Raw genomic sequence first — 20,042 nt, forward strand, 5'->3', positions numbered from 1 at the left:
GACTTCGTGAAAATCGTCCCACTCGTGTTTATTCCCGCTCTTCTTATTACACCCTCCAAAGCAATGTTGAACAGCAAGCACGAAAGACCATCACCTTGCCGTAGCCCTCTGCGAGATTCGAAGGGACTCGAGAGTGTCCCTGATACTCGAACTACGCACATCACTCGATCCATCGTCGCCTTGATCAACCGTATCAGTTTATCCGGGAATCCGTATTCGTGCATAATCTGCCATAGCTGTTCTCGATCGATTGTATCATACGCCGATTTGAAATCGATGAACAAGTGATGTGTGGGCACGTTGTATTCGCGTCATTTCTGCAACACCTGGCGGATGGCGAACATCTGGTCCGTTGTAGCGCGTTCACCCATGAATCCAGCCTGATATTGCCCCACGAACTCTCTTGCAATCGGTGATAGACGGCGGCATAAAATTTGGGAGAGTATCTTGTAGGCAGCGCTCAGTAGTGTGATCGCGCGGTAGTTTCCGCAATCCAACTTGTCGCCCTTTTTGTAGATGGGACACACGATACCTTCCATCCATTCCTCCGGTAATACTTCCTCCTCCCAAATCTTGGTAATGACCCAGTGTAGTGCTCTCACCAGTGCTTCTCCACCGTATTTTAGAAGCTCGCTTGGTAGTTGATCTGCTCCAGTGGCTTTGTTGTTTTTCAACCGGCCAACCTCCTCCTCAATCCCCTGAAGGTCAGGGGCCGGAAGTCTTTCGTCCTGTGCACATACTCCTAGATCTGTTACCACGCCACCTTCGGTACTTGCAACGTAGCCATTGAAGTGCTCATCGTAATGCTGCCGCCACCTCTCGACCACCTCACGCTCGCTCGTGAGAATATTCCCGTGATTATCTCGGCACATGTCGGCTTGTGGCACAAAGCCTCTGCGCGAGCGGTTCAGCTTCTCGTAGAACTTTCGTGTGTCCTTAGCGCGGTACAGCTCTTCCATCGCTTCGCGATCTCGTTCTTCCTGCTGGCGCTTCTTCATCCGGAAGACTGAGTTCTGCCTGTTCCGCGCCTGTTTGTAACGTGCCTCATTCGCTCTCGTACGGTGTTGCAGCATTCTCGCCCATGCTGCATTCTTCTCGTTTTTCAACTGTTCACATTCGCCGTCGTACCAGTCGTTTCTGTGATTCGGAGTCACGAAGCCTAGTGCTGTAGCCGAGGTACTACCTATGGCGGACCGGATGTCCCTCCAGCCATCTTCAAGTGTAGCTGCGCCAAGCTGCTCTTCCGTTGGTAGGGCCACTGCTAACTGCTGCGCGTAGTCTTGAGCCACTTCTACGTTACGAAGTTGCTCGATGTTGAGCCGCGGCGTTCAACTTCAACGCGTGGTGATAACTGTCGAAAGTTTTTAACGCATGCATACAGCTACTAAGTAGTGATCCGAATCTATATTCGCACTGCGGTATGTGCGGACATTGGTTATATCCGAGAAGAATTTACCATCGATTAGAACGTGGTTGATTTGGTTTTCTGTTTGATGGTCGGGTGATCTCCAGGTGGCTTTGTGGATATCTTTGCGGGGAAAGAAGGTGCTTCGGACTACCATACCACGGGAGGCTGCAAAGTTTACGCATCGCTGGCCGTTATCATTCGATACGGCGTGCAGGCTGTTTCGCCCGATTACCGGTCTGTACATTTCCTCCCTTCCTACCTGCGCGTTCATGTCGCCGACAACGATTTTCACGTCACGCGGCGAGCAACCATCGTATGTTTGCTCTAACTACGCGTAGAACGCTTCTTTCTCGTCATCGGGTCTCCCTTCGTGTGGGCAGTGGACGTTGATGATGCTGTAGTTGAAGAAACGGCCCTTAACTCTCAACATGCACATCCTTGCGTTGATCGGCTGCCACCCGATCACACGTTGTCGCATTTTGCCCAACACTATAAATCCTGTTCCCAGTTCATTGGTGGTGCCACAGCTTTGGTAGAAGGTAGCCGCTCGATGCCCGCTTTTCCACACTTTCTGTTCAGTCCAACAAAGTTCCTGCAACGCCACGATGTCGAAGTTGCGGGGATGTAGTTCGTCGTAGATTATCCTGTCACATCCTGCGAAACCTAGTGACTTGCAATTCCATGTTCCAAGTTTCCAATCGTAGTCCTTATTTCGTCGCGTGGGTCTTTGCCGATTGTATCGAGTCGTATTTTCTCCTATGTTATTCGCAATGGGGATTTTTACGGGTGGCTTATTGGGCCTACGCCAACACTCCTGTCTCGCCGGAGGGCCATCGTGCCAGTTCTGTTTAACGTCCCAACCAACACTGGGACGACCACGCTGATGGAGCTACCACCTTGGATCTAGCTGGGCGTGGTGCAGCGTTTCTTACTCAGCCGCTGGATGCCAGAACAGACGCTGTTTGAGCCGCACCTCCTTGGTGAACAGACACTCGGATCGTACCTCCTCAATCTAGCTGAAGTCAGAAGGACAACAGTGCCCAGGCTGCGCTACCAGTTAAGCACACAACTCTTAGCTGGCGGTCTTTGTCATCGTTTGACCCGTGGAAGCATGAGGTAGGAACTTGTGAGGACCAGAGCTTTATTGGACGCTCTCCTTATCGACTCACCGTTTTGCAGCCCACTTTGGAGCGCCAACTATTACTGTCATACTGTAACTGTATAAATTTTATAACACTCACGTATGAAAATCATACCGATAACGTATAAAAACTGAAACTATGTCGTATGACTATCATACATATTTTTTTGAAATATTTTGCACAAATTAAAAAAAAAATCGCAACCTGGAATCGAACCAGGAACGTCAAGGTTGGCGAGTGCGTGCTTTACTCATACGCCCATCGACGCTTCGGAAGTTGAAGTGGTTAGAAGGAAATAAAAGGTTTTGTTGTTTTTTAGCAATGGTGTTTCATAACATATCTTATGATTTTCGTACGATGCTTCTTATGAGATTTTTCATACGACATATCTTATGGATTTCGCTTTTCAATGTATGAAAAGCATACAAGAACTGTGAAATGATAGAAAACATAAAAATAACTTATTCACAAGATGTCAACTATGAAGACATACGAACTGTATCGCCAGTGTATTTTAACAATGAAACTAGAAAGAATAGCCGATGTTTAAAAATAGGAAAAAATATGATTTGAATATCAGCAGTTTCAGCGCCAAAAACTATTTTGGCAATGATTCTAGAAAGAACGAGCTATTTTCAAAAGAAGGAAAAATTCATACTGATTATAGTGTATATTTGTGTCTGCCATACGATATACCCATGCAACATGGTCGTTGGCAGCGGAAGCTCTCAGTTAATAACTGTGGAAGTGCTCGTACAACACTAAGCTGGAAAGCAGGTTTTGCCCCAGTGGGGACGTAAAGGCAAAAATAAGACCCAATGATCATTCGGCCTAGTGACCATTCGGCCTATGACCATTCGGCCTAATGACCTTCGGCCGAATGGCCTGACACCTTGTCTGTCAGCAAGTTTCCTTCACTGTCGTTGCACATGACGGAAGAAGGCGCGGTTTTTCTCCGCACACCATTGACAGTTTCATAAAACCTCCGCGTATCATTCTGCTCCATACTTTCTTGCGCCTGAGCAATCACATTTTCCTCATGGTATTTTTTTTCCTTCTGCGGTGAATTCGTTTTTCGGCTGCTCTCGCTTCCCTATATCGCTCCCTGCTCTGCCGGGTCCCAGACACCAGCATCAGGCTTCTGGCGATATTCTTCTCATCCATTACCCTTTGACACCCCTCGTCGAACCACCCGTTGTCAGGTCGTCATTGAGCAGTGCCTATCACCTCCCGCGCTGCCGTAGGATAGACTAACACAGAGTGTTGAGGTTATCGCTCTCGTTGATTTCAATTATCTGCTGGTCCTGTTTCTGGTGATAGTCAGCTACCGTACCGTCTGCTGAAAAACGATGGATGTTGAAACGCATCGATCGCCGGTTGATAACCGAGCTCGAATCTTACTAACTACGAGGTAGTGATCTGAGTCGAAAGTAAGCATAAGGTAATTGTTCCCATCGTTGTGGTAGTACCTATTGTTGCGGTAATGGCAATTGAGCACTTTTTCGACTGAAATGTTACCAAAAGGTATTTTTAATAAATGTATGGTGCTTAAATTATGAGATTGCACCATTTGTTTGCTTAAGATTTGCCCAAAAACCTATTTTAAAAAAAATATTTTCCTAAATGTGTTTGCTGCTGTGTTCCTATTGTTGCGGTAGTGTTCCTAATGTTGCGGTATCCCATATGATTTCAATGGGATACCGCAACAATAGGAACAAAATACCGCAACATTAGGAACACATACCGCAACATTAGGAACACAATGTTCTTTCAGATAAAAACGAATAAAATGCTCATAACAACATCAAAGTGGCAATATTTCGTTATTTTCCCATAGATTAAGGATGGATTTTATTATTTTCAATTCAATCCATGTAAAAAGTTTGCTTGGGGCGATACAATTGTGGTTTAAACATGAACCCAGCGCTTAACTCCTCCATGATCGGATCAATTACCCTATGTAAGTCTTACGAGCATATGTAAGTGTAGAGAGATAGGGCCCTAATTTAAAACCGATAAGCAAAATTTGTAAAACGAAAACTGTTTAAAAATATCTTTTCTTAATCCTTGAGAAAGGTTAAATACATAACCGAAACCGTCGGGTTACAATGCAACAGCCTGCCGTTGAAAGACTGCCAAGGCCGAAAATACCCCCTCTGCCGGTTAGGGGAGACTGGGGAGATTTGATCCCTTTTTCTAAATTTACCTGAAACTTGAGGAAAAACACAAAACTAGATCCGATTTCCGTACAAAATGGCAGGTAAACATCTATTGCAAGTTAATACACAACAGAAGGCCTTTAAATTATTGTCAAAGTTTTCAAAATTGTGTTTTTATGGAGGCATGTCTTATGATGTATTTTTCAAAAATGGGTGACACTTGATCCCCCTTTGTGAACATGGTTTATTTGAAGGGAAAATAATTCCAGAGTCTTCCTATTCATTTTGTTTTCGAGTTTTCTTGTATTTTCGATGACTTTGGAGTGTTTGAATTTGTAAGATTTCCTTGCCGTATTTTCAAAATGGGGAGACTTGATCTACCTTTTCTTGGTTTGTACTTAAGTTATAATTATCTGATACATTTTATCGTTGAATAGACTACAATTCCAAGTAAATAGAGGCTTCCGAATAGAATTTTATTTTTCACATGTATAATGTGTGTGTAATCCTCGAGGGATCAAGTCTCCCCATGTCACTGTTGTGTCTCTCTCTCTCTTTCTCTTTCTCTTCTTGGCGTAATGTCCTCACTGGGACAAAGCCTGCTTCTCAGCTTAGTGTTCTATGAGCACTTCCACAGTTATTAACTGAGAGCTTCCTCTGCCATTGACCATTTTGCATGCGTATATCGTGTGGCAGGCACGAAGATACTCTATGCCCAAGGAAGTCAAGGAAATTTCCTTTACGAAAAGATCCTGGACCGACCGGGAATCGAACCCGTCACCCTCAGCATGGTCATGCTGAATACCCGTGCGTTTACCGCCTCGGCTATATGGGCCCTCTCTCACTGTTGTGTATACTAAGCTGAATTAATTAGAATATTTTAACAAAAGCCTTATTTGGATAAATAAGTTTGAAAGTATTTTATTTAAACTATGTGCTGTGAAATTTTGACACGATTTGGTTCAATTTTCACAAAGTTATTGAAATTTTTCGGAATCGCCTAAAAGATTTCTGAGGGACTGAAAACAAACCATCAGCCGTTAAAAAATAATGCAATGTACAATCGAAATCACTTGTAGCCAAAACATAGTCGTTTGTCCAGGAGTAGTTTTGGAAAAATTATGCTAGAAGAAAAATGATTGTGATTCCGAGCAAATATGGGGGGAACAAGTCTCCCCAGGGATCAAGTCTCCTCAGTCTCCCCTATATATATTTATACATATATGGAGAGAGGTCTAGTGTCAGTAAATAGGCTAACAAAGAAAGGTAAACTTCGTAAGAATGTGATATCTTCGACGCATCTGAGAAGAATGTGGCCAGCAAGGTTGGCTGCTGTTCGGAAATGTCGATTCGAGCTGACGAGTGTGAAGAGGAAGAAGAGTATTTCGACGTGGACACTTCAAGCGAGGAGGAGAGTTTGTCGGAGAACCGACTCTTTCGGAGTCCCGTTGTGCTGCGTAGGGTGCGTTAACCTCTGCCCAACAGATTTTACTGAAATTTGAGGATAAGACTCTTGATCCAGTCTGCACATTCCTTCGTTGATCGGCCACCAACCGAGCACGTGCCTCTACACATCGCTTATCAGAAATGAAATCTGTTCTCAGCTTGCGTATGTTGCCGCAGTTCTGATCAATGCGCGATGGTATGATTACTTCCTCACGTTCTCACCTTAGATCCTGTCCAACACACTACTCCTTGCAGCGCTACGATGCCAAATCCGCAGTTCTTTCAGGATGCTTCGGATGCTCCGCTGAGGTGGTTGCCATTTCATTGGTTTCGGTTTGTATTTCTCTAATGTTGGCTTTGACACCAACCCCCTACATTTCCGATAGACGATAGTGCATAGTTGAGCTCAGAGCTCCTAATACTCAGGTTTGTACTCAGAAGTTTTTCCCTCATTGTCAGATAGGTTACCCGATCTAAGATTGCACATAGCTAAACCGATTCCACTAGAAAGTAGAATAGAAGTTCTCGAAAAGACGCTAAAGATCTCAGTGGTGTCTGTTTTATTCCTTCAGGTATGCGTTTCCCAACCATGACCGTGCCTGAAACTAAAGAGATTGAGCTTTAAATTCCACCAAATAACGTAGAAGTTTAAATTGTATACCCCGAAGGTCTTCGCCATCGCGACAAGCTAATTGGGATTACGTTTTGCCGCTTCAATCTTCCCTGTAATAACCCTCATTTAGACAGTCAGTCAGCTCACGGATTCCATATCTTTGCTGTCGATAAAATAACAACAGTTAATCCGCTAGAAAGGGGAGACATCAGCGAGCGAACGAGCAGTCCCCCTTCTAAATTCCATTGTCGCCGTCTTTTCTCGCTTCAGCCGGCAAGAGTGTACTGCGAATAGCTTCGACGTCGCCAGCTCCCGTATGCCTCCCCCTCAGCTTTCTCGGTGCTGTGTATTTATAATGTAATACGAAAGTGATATGGCATCTAGGCTCGGAGGCTGTCTTCTCAGATTCACACCACACACCAGCCTGTGGCCAACCAGCTCAGCTGGAGGAGGATGGTCTCGTTCGTTCGTTCGCTCCAAGTGTTTCCCTCTATTAGCATTTACAATACAAAATAAGGTTCCATTTGAAAGCAGCCAGCAACGACGAGGGGCTTCCTCTGTTGGGGCGTATGAAGCAAAAATATTTGAAAAGATAATTGTTTCTCACCCCATAAACCATCCACGCTGGTGCGTGTATGTGTATTTGGGGGAAACGCGCCGTGCCCCATAACTTGGTGACATCGACGAGACGCTTTCAATGGAGAAGCATGGTGGATGTGTTTTGAGGGGAACTGAGCGTATTTTTTTTTTGACGTCACTGGGTGGCGGATCTTACCATAGTGGAGACGGAAGCATGAATTTACTTCGCGTATGTACCACTGACTTATTAAACTGAGCAGTGAAGGAGTAAATCGGTGGAAATGGAGTTTGACACGTATCGATTAATTTCAGAAGAGACGATCGATATAATCCAAAAGTTAAATTTTTTGGGGCTTAGGTCAGCCTCCACCTTTTGAAAGCCAAATAGGTTACTCGAGAGACCATTGGGGTGTTAATGGTGTTCTATAACCTGTTGAGGATAATCATCCCGAGCATCTTCGCTGTCAACACCAACTCCTGGACAGGGCATCAGCTCGTCATCCATATTGCCGTCTACCCATCTGTAACCCAAACGTAACGGTCAATAATCCATCCAGCATTACGGTAGCTAAGCAGTAGAGAATGTTGAAAGCTTTCAACATCTTGGTTGTCAAATGGCTGTCGTTAGCGGTACCAAGTTCATGGGTCAATAAGGCGAGGACTGCTTTTGTGGGCTTAAGTAAAAGCTGTAGAAAAAAAAAACAAACATATTAGTCGACTTTTCAGAAATTCAGAAGCAAAAGTGGCGCAGCCTCAGCAAAGAAATAAAGGAAGTCGATAGCAATTTTACCTGGTCACAGGTCAAGACGAGCGCGTGCAATCGCCCAGGTGGAGATCTTTCAATTCGGCCCTCTGTACCACCATGGGTGCTCAGGACTGAATGAAAGTAAATGTATGAGCATGCATGAGCATGAGCATGAGCATAGATGACCGTACTATTCGTAGTTGCTACTCCGTGATTGACCAGAACAATCGAAGTTGCACAAGGAACCAACAGACGGAGCTTGGGAGTAGCTTACCGTCCTCAATGTGCATCTTCGAGAATTCCAAACTTTATTAGGTCAATAACGGCGCCGGCCACGTCCTTACGGTCATCGAGGAAGGAAAGGAATGTTATTATGACGTGCGTTGCTTACTAAAGACCGAGATCACCTCTGCGTCTCCACGTCTGTCATGGGAAGGACTTTTTGTTAGTGGGGAGGGGAAAGGGCGCATGATATGAGTTCACTTTGGTAGGTGGAGTGATTCATGCAACCCTATTAATATCAAACCACTTATTTTCATTTGGACTAAAACAAAACACATGCCGACATCGAAGATGACGAACCATTCAGATAGTTTTCGAAGTGCGAAAATTAACGAAAGAGAAAATAAAGTGATTTGAACCAACGTGGCTTTGGAACTTGGGCCGACACTTGACGTGACGAACATTTCAATGTCTGTTGACTAAAATCGCAAAAAATGTTGTTTGTTGCATTTATCGTATCATAAATCGCCCCGTACGAAGATGAGCAGTCAAATAGACGACGACGACGACCGAATGAAAACGCGGCCTGTAAACTTTGCCTCCAAAAACTCACTAAATCACCCCGTACGAAGATGAGCAGTCAAATAGACGACGACGACCGAATGAAAACGCGGCCTGTACACTTTGCCTCCAAAAACTCACTAAATCGTCCGGTACGAAGATGAGCAGTCAAATAGACGACGACGACGACGACCGAATGAAAACGCGGCCTGTACACTTTGCCTCCAAAAACTCACTCTCGCAAAAATCTAGCAAAGCGAGCGCGCGAAACTTTGCTGCTGCCGAACTACCGCACACTACTGACTGCTTGGCGTCCCGTCGTCGGAGCCCCGCAGAGGGAAGAGGAAAAAAAATCGCAAAAATTTAGCAAAGCGAGCGCGCGAAACTTTGCTGCTGCCGAACTACCGCACACTCAGTGTTGCCACATTTTCACCTGTACCGGAGGCTCAAAAATCTTTTTTATCTGTACCAGACATTCTAAAAATCTGTACCCAAAATCTGTACCAAATTTGTACCACATTTGAATTAAAATCGATAAGAATACCCAAAAAAGAGTATTAAATCCATGCTAAACTATGAAAAACAGTTATTTTGAGTATATTGTTACCATTTTTTGAACTTTAAAAACAAAAATATCAGTATTAAAAATGTTCTAAATTGGGATTTTAATGATTTTTTCCCAATTTAAAAAAAATCTGTACCATTCTGTACCATTTGCTGAAAATCTGTAATCTGTACCGTACAGAATCTGTACCAAAAAGTCAAAAAAAAATCTGTACTTTTCCAGAATAATCTGTACCTGTGGCAACACTGCGCACACTACTGACTGCTTGGCGTCCCGTCGTCGGAGCCCCGCAGAGGGAAGAGGAAAAAAAATCGCAAAAATCTAGCAAAGCGAGCGCGCGAAACTTTGCTGCTGCCGAACTACCGCACACTACTGACTGCTTGGCATCCCGTCGTCGGAGCCCCGCAGAGAGAAGGGGAAAGAAAATCGCAAAAATCTAGCAAAGCGAGCGCGCGAAACTTTGCTGCTGCCGAACTACCGCACACTACTGACCAAGGTTTTTATATAATGGAAGGTTAAGCAGGTCGTTTAGTTTGTGGGGAAAAGCAGAGGAAGCCAAATTTCAAAGGAATTTGCTGAGGGGGGGTGTTTGTTTTCAGAATTTCTCACGGTGAAAAAATAATGGCCGCTCAGCCAGTTTTGACATCTAAGACTACCTTAGAATATGTAAATACCTTGCTACTGACTGCTTGGCGTCCCGTCGTCGGAGCCCCGCAGAGGGAAGAGGAAAAAAAATCGCAAAAATCTAGCAAAGCGAGCGCGCGAAACTTTGCTGCTGCCGCTCAGGACTGAATGAAAGTAAATGTAGCCGAATTACTCTTGCCGGCAGCTATTTGGTGTGGGTGTGCTATGATGGAAGTATTCGTCCCCCCCCCCCACAGTAACTGCCTGAAACAGTAGTTGCTGGATTGCATTACAGCGACCCCCATGCGAAGGGGGGTCTTGCTTGAATGCATGTTTTGTATGCAATTTAATTCAAGCTGAGTTCACAGCGAAAAAATGGTGAATCTAATATAACAAAAATATTACGTACTTATTTGAAGAGTTGAAGAGTAGGCATGAGAGTCCATCACCTTGTCGCAGTCCCTGGCGTGATTCGAATGAACTGGATAGCACTTCGATCAGTACGTGAACGGCGTGGAGAACGTAGGCACGGGTGCCCACGGCAACGGAAGAAACGACGACGCCAGTGCAGCGGAGGACGGAAATGAACCAACTCCCACGCTGAGGGAAGTTATGGGTGCCATTCACCAGCTCAAAACCAACAAAGCAGATGGTAAGGATGGTATCGCAGCTGAACTCATCAAGATGGGGCTAGAAAAGTTGGCCACCTGTCTGCATCGGCTGATAGATACGATCTGGGAAACCGAACAGCTACCGGAGGAGTGGAAGGAAGGGGTAATCTGCCCCATTCACAAGAAAGGCGACCATTTGGAATGTGAGAACTTCAGGGCGATCACTATTTTGAATGCTGCCTACAAAGTGCTATCGCAGATCATTTTCCGTCGTCTGTCACCTAAAACGAATGAGTTTGTGGGAAGTTATCAAGCCGGCTTCATCGACGGCCGGTCGACAACGGACCAGATCTTTACCGTACGGCAAATCCTCCAGAAATTCCGTGAATACCAGGTCCCAACGCATCACCTGTTCATCGACATCAAAGCGGCATACGACAGTATCGACCGCGCAGAGCTATAGAGAATCATGGACGAAAACGGCTGGGGATGCTGACTAGACTGATTAAAGCAACGATGAACGGTTTGCAAAACTGCGTAAGAGCTTCGGGTGAACTATCCAGTTCATTCGAATCTAGCCGGGGGCTGCGACAAGGTGATGGACTCTCATGCCTATTCTTCAACATCGTTCTGGAAGGTGTGATGCGACGAGCCGGGCTCAACAGCCGGGGAACGATTTTCACAAAATCCGGTTAATTTGTGTGCTTTGCGGACCACATGGACATTATTGCCAGAACATTTGGAACGGTGGCAGAGCTGTACAGCTGCCTGAAACTCGAAACAGCAAAGGTCGGACTGGTGGTGAATGCCTCAAAAACAAAGTACATGCTGGTAGGCGGAACCGAACACGACCGGATCCGTCTGGGTAGTAATGTTATGATAGACGGGGATACTTTCGAGGTGGTGGAGGAATTCGTTTACTTCGGATCCTTACTGACGGCTGACAACAACGTGAGCCGTGAAATTCGGAGGCACATCATCAGCGGAAGTCGGGCCTACTACGGGCTCCAGATGCGGTCGAAAAAGATTCACCCACGCACCAAATGTACCATGTACAAAACGCTAATAAGACCGGTGGTCCTCTACGGACACGAGACATGGACGATGCTCGAGAAGGACCTGCAAGCACTCGGTGTTTTTGAGCGACGCGTGCTAAGGACGATCTTCGGCGGTGTGCAGGAGAACGGTGTGTGGCGTAGAAGGATGAACCACGAGCTCGCTGCACTTTACGGCGAACCCAGCATCCAGAAGGTGTCCAAAGCCGGAAGTATACGGTGGGCAGGGCATGTTGCAAGAATGCTGGACAACAACCCTGCAAAGCTGGTGTTTGCAACTGATCCGTTTGGCACAAGAAGGCACAGAGAGCACGATGGGCGGGCCAGGTGGAGCGTGACCTGGCGAGCATTGGGCGCGACCAAGGATGGAGAGCAGCAGCCACAAACCGAGTATTGTGGCGTACTATTGTTGACTATGTCTTGTCTTAAATGTGATGTTGAACAAATAAATGTATGTATGTATGGATAGTTCACGACCCGAAACCCCTACGCAGTTTTGCACACCGTCCATCGTTGCTTTAATCAGTCTAGTCAGCTTCCCAGGAAATCTATTTTCGTCCATGATTTTCCATAGCTCTGCACGGTCGATACTGTCGTATGCCGCTTTGAAGTAGATGAACAGGTGATGCGTTGGGATGGGACCTGGTATTCACGACATTTCTGGCGGATTTGCCGTACGGTGAAGATCTGGTCCGTTGTCGACCGACCACCTATGATTCAAAGAAGGAAAAATCTTTGGTAAAATATTTGCAGTTTCAACTCCAACTAATCCCAAAAAATCAAAACTAGAAAGAAAAGCCCATGATTAAAAGAAGGAAATACTTCTGATGATCATACTGACGGAATCTCAAAAAAATCCTCCGAATTCTTTTGATAATGATTAGGCCAAACGGCATTCGGCCAAACGACCCTTTCGGACAGATGGCATTCGGCCAAATGGCCGGACATCCTCTGAAGTTCTCACATTCCAAATGGTCGCTTTTCTTGTGAATGGGGCAGATTACACTAGTTTACAAAATAAAACGAAAGTCGTGAACTTCTGTCAACGACCAAAATTTTTGAAGCATAATTTAGCGCTGATTTCGAAACCATGCTTCAAAAAAAAATAAAGTAGGACAGTTTTTGAGTTTCAGCTCAATATCGAGTTTTACAACTTTTTAAAATATGGAATTTAATAAAATTCTAATATCTTGCGTTTTGTTCAACCAATTTTAAATCTTTTTCCATAAATTAAAAGCTGAATATAATACAATTCGATCATCTGAATGCAGGTTTTGCGTCAGATTGATGAAAATCAAGATATTGGCGAGTTTTGGGGACGATCTCCTTAAATTTTAGCAAAATTTCCAAAAAATTATGAAGAAATGTATTTTTTTCAACAAGAAAACAACAATTTAAAAATTCTTTCTCAACGTTTATTTGACATAACATATGTGGGTGAGTTACAGTAGAAAAATCAGCTCAATCGGAGCATTGATTACGGAGAATGAGATATGTGAAGTGAGCAACTTTGATTAAAAATAGAACAAAAATCGATTTCAAATCAGGCTTCAAGTGCATGAGCTGCTCATTGTGAGACACAAAGAAAAACATCTCACGCACATCGTTGCGGTAAGTACACACGGAACTACAAATCAACCCAAATTTAAGTTGTTTTGACGCAATCCCGGTCTTCCGTGGAATAACTCAAATTTGCGTCAAACAGCGAAAGTGGTGAGTGAGTAGTTCTCGTTTGAGAGCGGCAAAAAAAATAACCCACTGGTAAGTTATTTTCACCCAACGGAGGCCTCAAATGACGCAAATTTGGGTTAACTCAAGAAAACCCAAATTTGGCTTCTTCCACGGAAGAGCAGCGGATGCGTCGGTGCTTCTCTCTTTGTTTTTGACAACATTGCGGTGGGGCGAGGGAGTAAACAACCCAACTTTGAGTTAAAACTAAAAGCAGTTTAGCCAAATTTGAGTTTTTAAAACTTATTCTTTGGGTTTTAATATTTTTCCGTGCATGCGATGAAACTGTCTGCTGCTCACGGTTGGTTTGTTTGTCGCATCGCACATATTCTTGATTATGATGTGTCGTGCGACATCACCTCTCATCGCATTTCCCAGCGCATGCGATACATGTGTATTAGTGGATATGATACAGTTCATGATACATGGCTCATGAGCTTGTCTCATGTGCTCTCACATGTACCGTCCAAAACATCGCGATTCAAACTCCGATGCATCGGCTTGATCATAAAACTCCATTTCGCTCGCACTGTATTCGACGAGCTAGGTTTTTGGTAATGTTGTACGTTTTGCAACGGTGCGCATCCTGAAGGGTTAATAATATTGGCTGTAATATCGATATGAATCGATTAATATTAGGGGGATTGACTTAACAGCGTATACCGCTGACTAACTATTATCCTGATTTAACATCGTGTTCACAAAGGAAATGCTGGATTATTTTATTCGCACTTTAGTGAAACAATTTATTATAATCAGATAATCATAGCTCACGCAGTTCTTTAATCTGTTTAATGATTCCCCTAAGGCGTCCTCCGCAAATTACGTAACGCTCTAGGGGGAGGGGGGAGTATGGCCGAGCGTTACGGCCCATACAACAAATTTCGGGTTTTCATACAAAAAAGCGCTACGGAGGGGGGAGGGGGGGGGTTCGAAAAATGTCGATTTTAGCGTTACGTAATAAATGGATGTCGCCTAATTACAATAATTCAGCATTATCGATGATGCGCATCAAGGTGTCTACGAGTTCTTTTATTTATATACAAAGACAACTGCCATGACTGAGATGCGCATTGATTCGTCGTTTGGTACCGATTGGAAAATTTCAACTTTCGCATTGAAACGACCTCGGAAACGACGGTCTTCTACGCTACGAGAAATTCCTCATCGGTAGGCAGCGGTTTGAATATTGATCGCGCTAAAGAAAGACTTGTATTATAGGGCCGTCTATAAACTTCGTTTACTCTAAGGAGATGGGTGATGCTAAGGAGATATATAAGGAGATGCTATATATTATATTATATAGCAGCGCCCAGAATCCCTGGAGGACTTTTTGTAAGAATCCCTGAGTAACTCCTGAATCACTGGAGAAATCCGTGGATGTATCCTTGAAAAAAATCCTGGAGGAATTCCTGGAAAAAATCTTGGAAGAATTCCTGGATGAATTCTTGCAGAAATTCCTGGAGGAGCTTCAAGAAAAATTCTAGGTGGAATCCCTAGAGATTTTTTTAAAGAAATCTCTCGAAAAATTCCTGGAGGAATTCCTACAGGAAATTCTGGAGTATCTCCCGGAGGAATACCTGGTGGAATTTCTGGAGGAATTCCTGGAGAAATCCCTGAAGCCATTCCTGGAGGAATCTCTGGGAGAATCCCTGGAAGAATCCCTTGAAGAAATAAATTCCTGAAGGAATTTCTAGCGGAACTCCTGAAAGAATTCCCTGAAGGAATCCTTGGAGGAGTCCCTTGAGGAATCCTAGACGAAATCCTCGAAAAAAAAAAATCCTGGAGGAATCTGTTTTTGAATTCCTGGAAAAAATTTCGCAAACAATTGTGGAGGATTTGTGGAGAAATTCCTGAAGGAATTTCTGAATCAGGGAAAATCCCTGAAACAATTCCTTGAGAAATCGTTGGAGGAATGTCTGGAGGAATTCTTGAAGGAAACCCTGGAGAAATCTCTAGAGAAATTCTTGGAGAAATCTCTGGAGAAATTTCTGAAGAAACACACACAAATTCAGAAGTTCATCTCGGTAAGCGGTTTGTAGAGAATCTAACAACTTATATCTCGGTAAAATATTTACTGATTCTAGGTAAAAAAATCAGAGATCTCGCAAAAAGCTGAATTAACTAAATATCGCCAAAGTTTTCACGACATCTCGGTAAAACTTTATCGAGATTCAGTGAAAATCATTACCGGATTCTCAGCTGTTGGATTCTCGGCAAACCGTATGCTGAGGTCAGCGATTTAATTTAAGTGGCAATATCTGGAAAAAATCAGGATAAATTGCTGGAGAAATCCTTAGAAGAATTCTAAGAGAAATCCCTGGAGATATTTCCGGAAAATTCTCTTATAAAATTCCTGGAGGAATTCCTAGAAAAATATTTAAATGAGTTCCTGGATGAATGCTTGGTGGGATTTCTGGAGAAATCCCTGAAACAATTCCTAGAGGAATCTTTGGGAGAATCCCAGAAGGAACTACTGGATTAATTCCTGGGGGAATTTCTAGGGGGATTTCTTGAACATGAGAATTTTGAACCAATCCTTAGAAAATATCGTGGAGGAACTCCTGGAGGAATCCCTGTAGCAGTTCCTTAAGAAATCCTAGGAGAAAAATCGGATACAAATTCCATTGGAATTGAAAAAGGTCGCGTCCACGCGGTTCAATCGTTATGCTGGAAATGTTGTGTGTGTACCTTCGATAAATTCACTAGAAAGTGTCACATACAGCAGTTTTTGATAAATAAAGTGCATCATTTCATTCACTGTTGCTAATGTAAATAAAATATATAGTATCCCGCATAAAGGAAATAGAGCTCGATAATAGCATATTTTAATATGGACATCAAAAAATAATGTTGGTTTGATTGATACAAAAGATGAAAGATCTAAAAATAATATCAACAATTCGCTCTTGGCCATGGGAGGCATCTTGACAGCAAGCTATCCGCAATCCACGATAAAAAGCAATTATTGCATCGTGTCCAAAATATGATACATAACACAAATTTCCTATACGCAATTCATCTCAATTTTCCATAGTGCATTGTGTTAAGTACTTACTATATACACGATTTCCTAAGTGTGAAAAGGGTCAGAGCTTAGTGTTCTATAATTACTTCCACAATAAACTGAGAGTTTACATGCAATTAGTTATTTTGCATTCGCATATACGATAAACTCTATCCTGCAGAAAGTCAAACATAATTCGATTACGGAAACATCTTGGACTCACCCAGAATCTGACTCGTAATGCTCAGCCAAACGTTTGGCATTGTATTTCTGAATATTTGGAAATCACCTATTTTTTTAAGGCCAAATTGAGTACATCGAATTGTCAGTTATATCAAACAAAATATTATGTGAGTTGTTTTCACTTACTCTATCGATGCTGTCAAAAATAAACAAGGATACACCGACCCAACGGGCGTCCTTGTGCCCCTGCCCAATAAACCAATTTGGGTTAACCTAGTTTTATTCGTTCAACACCGTGTAGAAATTTCATTTCATAATTACCTACCTACTCCGTTGCAAAAATGACACTCGATGTTAGAGCGCATGAGACGTTTCATTGCGCAGTCTCATGCGCCGTTCTCATGTGCAGTGTCACACGGCCGTGTATCATTATATCAAATCGCATGTGCACATTGAGACAGTTTTGCGATGTGCTCTAAAATGGTGAGACGCACTGGAAATGTATGTATATGTATCATGTCGCACGCATAAGAGTGGTGTCGTGTGTGCTTATAGCGTGTGGCATCCGAAAAAGAGAGATCAATGTGACAAGTTGTCTCACAACGCGTCGTCTCATTGATGAGCGCGTGAGATTTCATGAAGCCTGCAAATCATCAAGCTTGTATGGAAAGTCGAAAAAAATTTCGCTCTACTGTAATTTTTTTCCTTCGCGTTTTCGAACTCAGGGCATGATTCTACACCAAAAACGATCATTAGCTTACCGAGTTCAAAAATGCTGTAAACTAGTGTTATTCTTACCTTCCACTCCTCCGGTAGCTATTTGGTTTCCCAAATCCTGACTATCAGCCGGTGCAGACAGGTAGCCAACTTTCTGGGTCCATCTTGATGAGTTCAGCTGCGATACCATCCTCACCAGCTGCTTTGTTAGTTTTGAGCTGATGCATGGCATTCTTAATTTCCCTAAGCGTGGGAGTTGATTCATTTCCGTCCTCCGCTACACTGGTATCGTCGATTCCTCCGTTGCCGTGGTTTACCGTGCCTACGTTCTCCACGCCATTCAGAGTGCTGCTTCCACCTTTCGATTACCTCACGTCCGTCCGTCAAGAGGCCTCCGTCCTTATCCCTGAACATTTCGGCTCGCGGCACGAAGCCGTTGCGGGATGCGTTGAGCTTCTGGTAGAACTTCATTGGCGTAGCTAGGGGGGTTCCAGGGGTGCCTGGCACCCCCTAGAATGAATTTGGCACCCCCTAGAATTTTGCCTTGATATTAGCCTTGATATTCGTTGATATTGAAATTAAAACTTCACACGATTCTTCCAATATTTATTGATGGCGCATTTAAACAAAACTACCTAAAGCTACAAACGCAATGACTTCATTGATAAATTTACGTATTTAGCGTTTTGGACTTATATTCTATAATTTAAACACTAAAAATATGGTTTTTCTGATTAATTAGTTCAAGACCCTTCAAATAGGATTATCCTAAGATGCTATCCCAAGTAACATTTTTAGTTTTATACTGTTCTATTAGCAGTTTTCATGACCAATTTTATAAAACTGCCAATAAAACCAAGTATTCCATAACAACCTTCTGACAACCGCTATAAGAGCGCCTTCCAACTAAGTGGACCACCCTTATAGAGGTTATCAAAGCAAAATGGAGAGCAATAATAAGTCTGCAGTAAAACCAGCATGCTGTTCTTTTTCACTCGATCAACTTTGACACACAGTATTCATTCACCAATCACCAGTGCGAGAACGGGAAAACGAACCATCGTTGACATCGCAATAATCATGGATTCTTTTTCCATAGATTATTGCAAGTAAGTATCAGAATAAATAAGTGACATTGTGGTGATTTTTGTGTAACAAATCTTTGTGCACAAATATATTTACTGCGAAATAGAGGATTACAGGTGCAAAAAACAAAGGTGCCACGCAAAAAGTAAAGTTTATGAAAAAATATAAGAAACAGAAAAAAATTAAAGTGCAGATTCTTGAATTATGTGCATGGAAAAATACATCTCGGATTGTGAATTAATGTACACTTTCCGTCTTGAGCAGCAAATTTTCAAGGTAGGCATTAAGTAATTGTTTTTTTTTTTCGATTTCCAAATACGTAGTGCCGGGGAAAGTAACACATTTCAACATGGCAGCAGCAACTTGCTGGGAAAAACAGTGCGTTGGGCAATAAATCCAACATCCCTTCGTTATAATCACAATAAATGCAACTGATCGCGCCATTACTGTTCGCGAAGATGCGCTTCCAACGTGGGCAGCATGCTGCTGAGATGCGCAACCAACACCAACCATCGCATCGGAACCGTCATCGATGACCGTCACGAAGCACGCGCACTCACCCGAGCCGACGGGACAGCAGCGACCAGCAGCGAGAGAGTGAGTGCCGTGAGATCCAACCGTGAGAGCAGCAGCGAACGCCGCCGCGGTAGCCATCATCATTATCATCGATGCTCGTCGCTCTGCAGCCAATGTGATGATGGTTTGTTCCATACACGTCGCGTGGGTTCTACGCGCGCGTAGAACCTTCCACGTGGTTCTGGAACGTTAGAATTTTGGTATATATATACAACCCGTTCGCGGTTGCAAGTCAGTTGCAATTTTGATGTGAATTAGTGATAAGCGTTCGCGTGGCTTAAAACAACGCGAAGTGAAAGAGTGTAAATAGTAACAGAGAAAGAGAATAAAGTATTAAGTATAGTGTAAAAGTGACCCAGTGTGTAATCCGTCCCAGTCCGAAGTTCCCGTTCTCTTTCCGCTGTGCTATACCCAATACAGTTCAGTGTTTTATTCGCCTTATAATTCTTGTGTTCATTGCCGAACACAATTTGGTCCTTCGAGCCGGATAAGGATCCGGTAGTGTGTGAAAGCGTTCCGCGTGGCTTGAACAACGCGGTAGTGTGTCGTCTAAAAAGCGTCCCGCGTGGCTTCGACAGCGCGGTAGTGCGTAGTTTAAAAGCGTGCACGTGGCTTCAACAGCGTGCTGTGCAGTGAAGAGCGTGGACGTGGCTTCGACAACGTCCGTATCCGTGTCGGCCCGCGAGTGTCGTCGCGTAGTGATTTTATTCGTCGTTCCGGAATTCGTGTGTTACTTATTCCATCCGGTCCGATCAGCGCGTCGATTTTTGTGATACCCCGAGTGAGTCCGCCGTCGCGTAGTGCTACCTTTCGTTACTTCGGGCATTGTGTGATATTTTCCACCCATTGTGACAAGCGCGTCGATCTCCTGCCAATACGTGGTTGATTTCACCGTCGCGTAGTGTTATGTGTCCGTCGCTTCGGAATCGTTAAGTGATTTTTCCCTCCGTGGCGACACACGCGTCGGTTTCGGTGTTTGTATCCGGTGAAGCGAAGTTTCCCGTTTGTCGCCGTA

General features: G+C 43.8%; 1 protein-coding gene across 6 annotated transcripts in view; it reads left to right on the forward strand.

Moving 5' to 3' along the window:
- Positions 1-20,042, forward strand: part of LOC109431392 (acetylcholine receptor subunit alpha-like) — a 681,325-nt gene that overhangs the window by 135,611 nt on the left and 525,672 nt on the right. The window lies entirely within an intron of this gene.

This window comes from Aedes albopictus, chromosome 1, assembly GCF_035046485.1.
Source record: "Aedes albopictus strain Foshan chromosome 1, AalbF5, whole genome shotgun sequence".
Taxonomy (NCBI): Eukaryota; Metazoa; Arthropoda; class Insecta; order Diptera; family Culicidae; genus Aedes; species Aedes albopictus.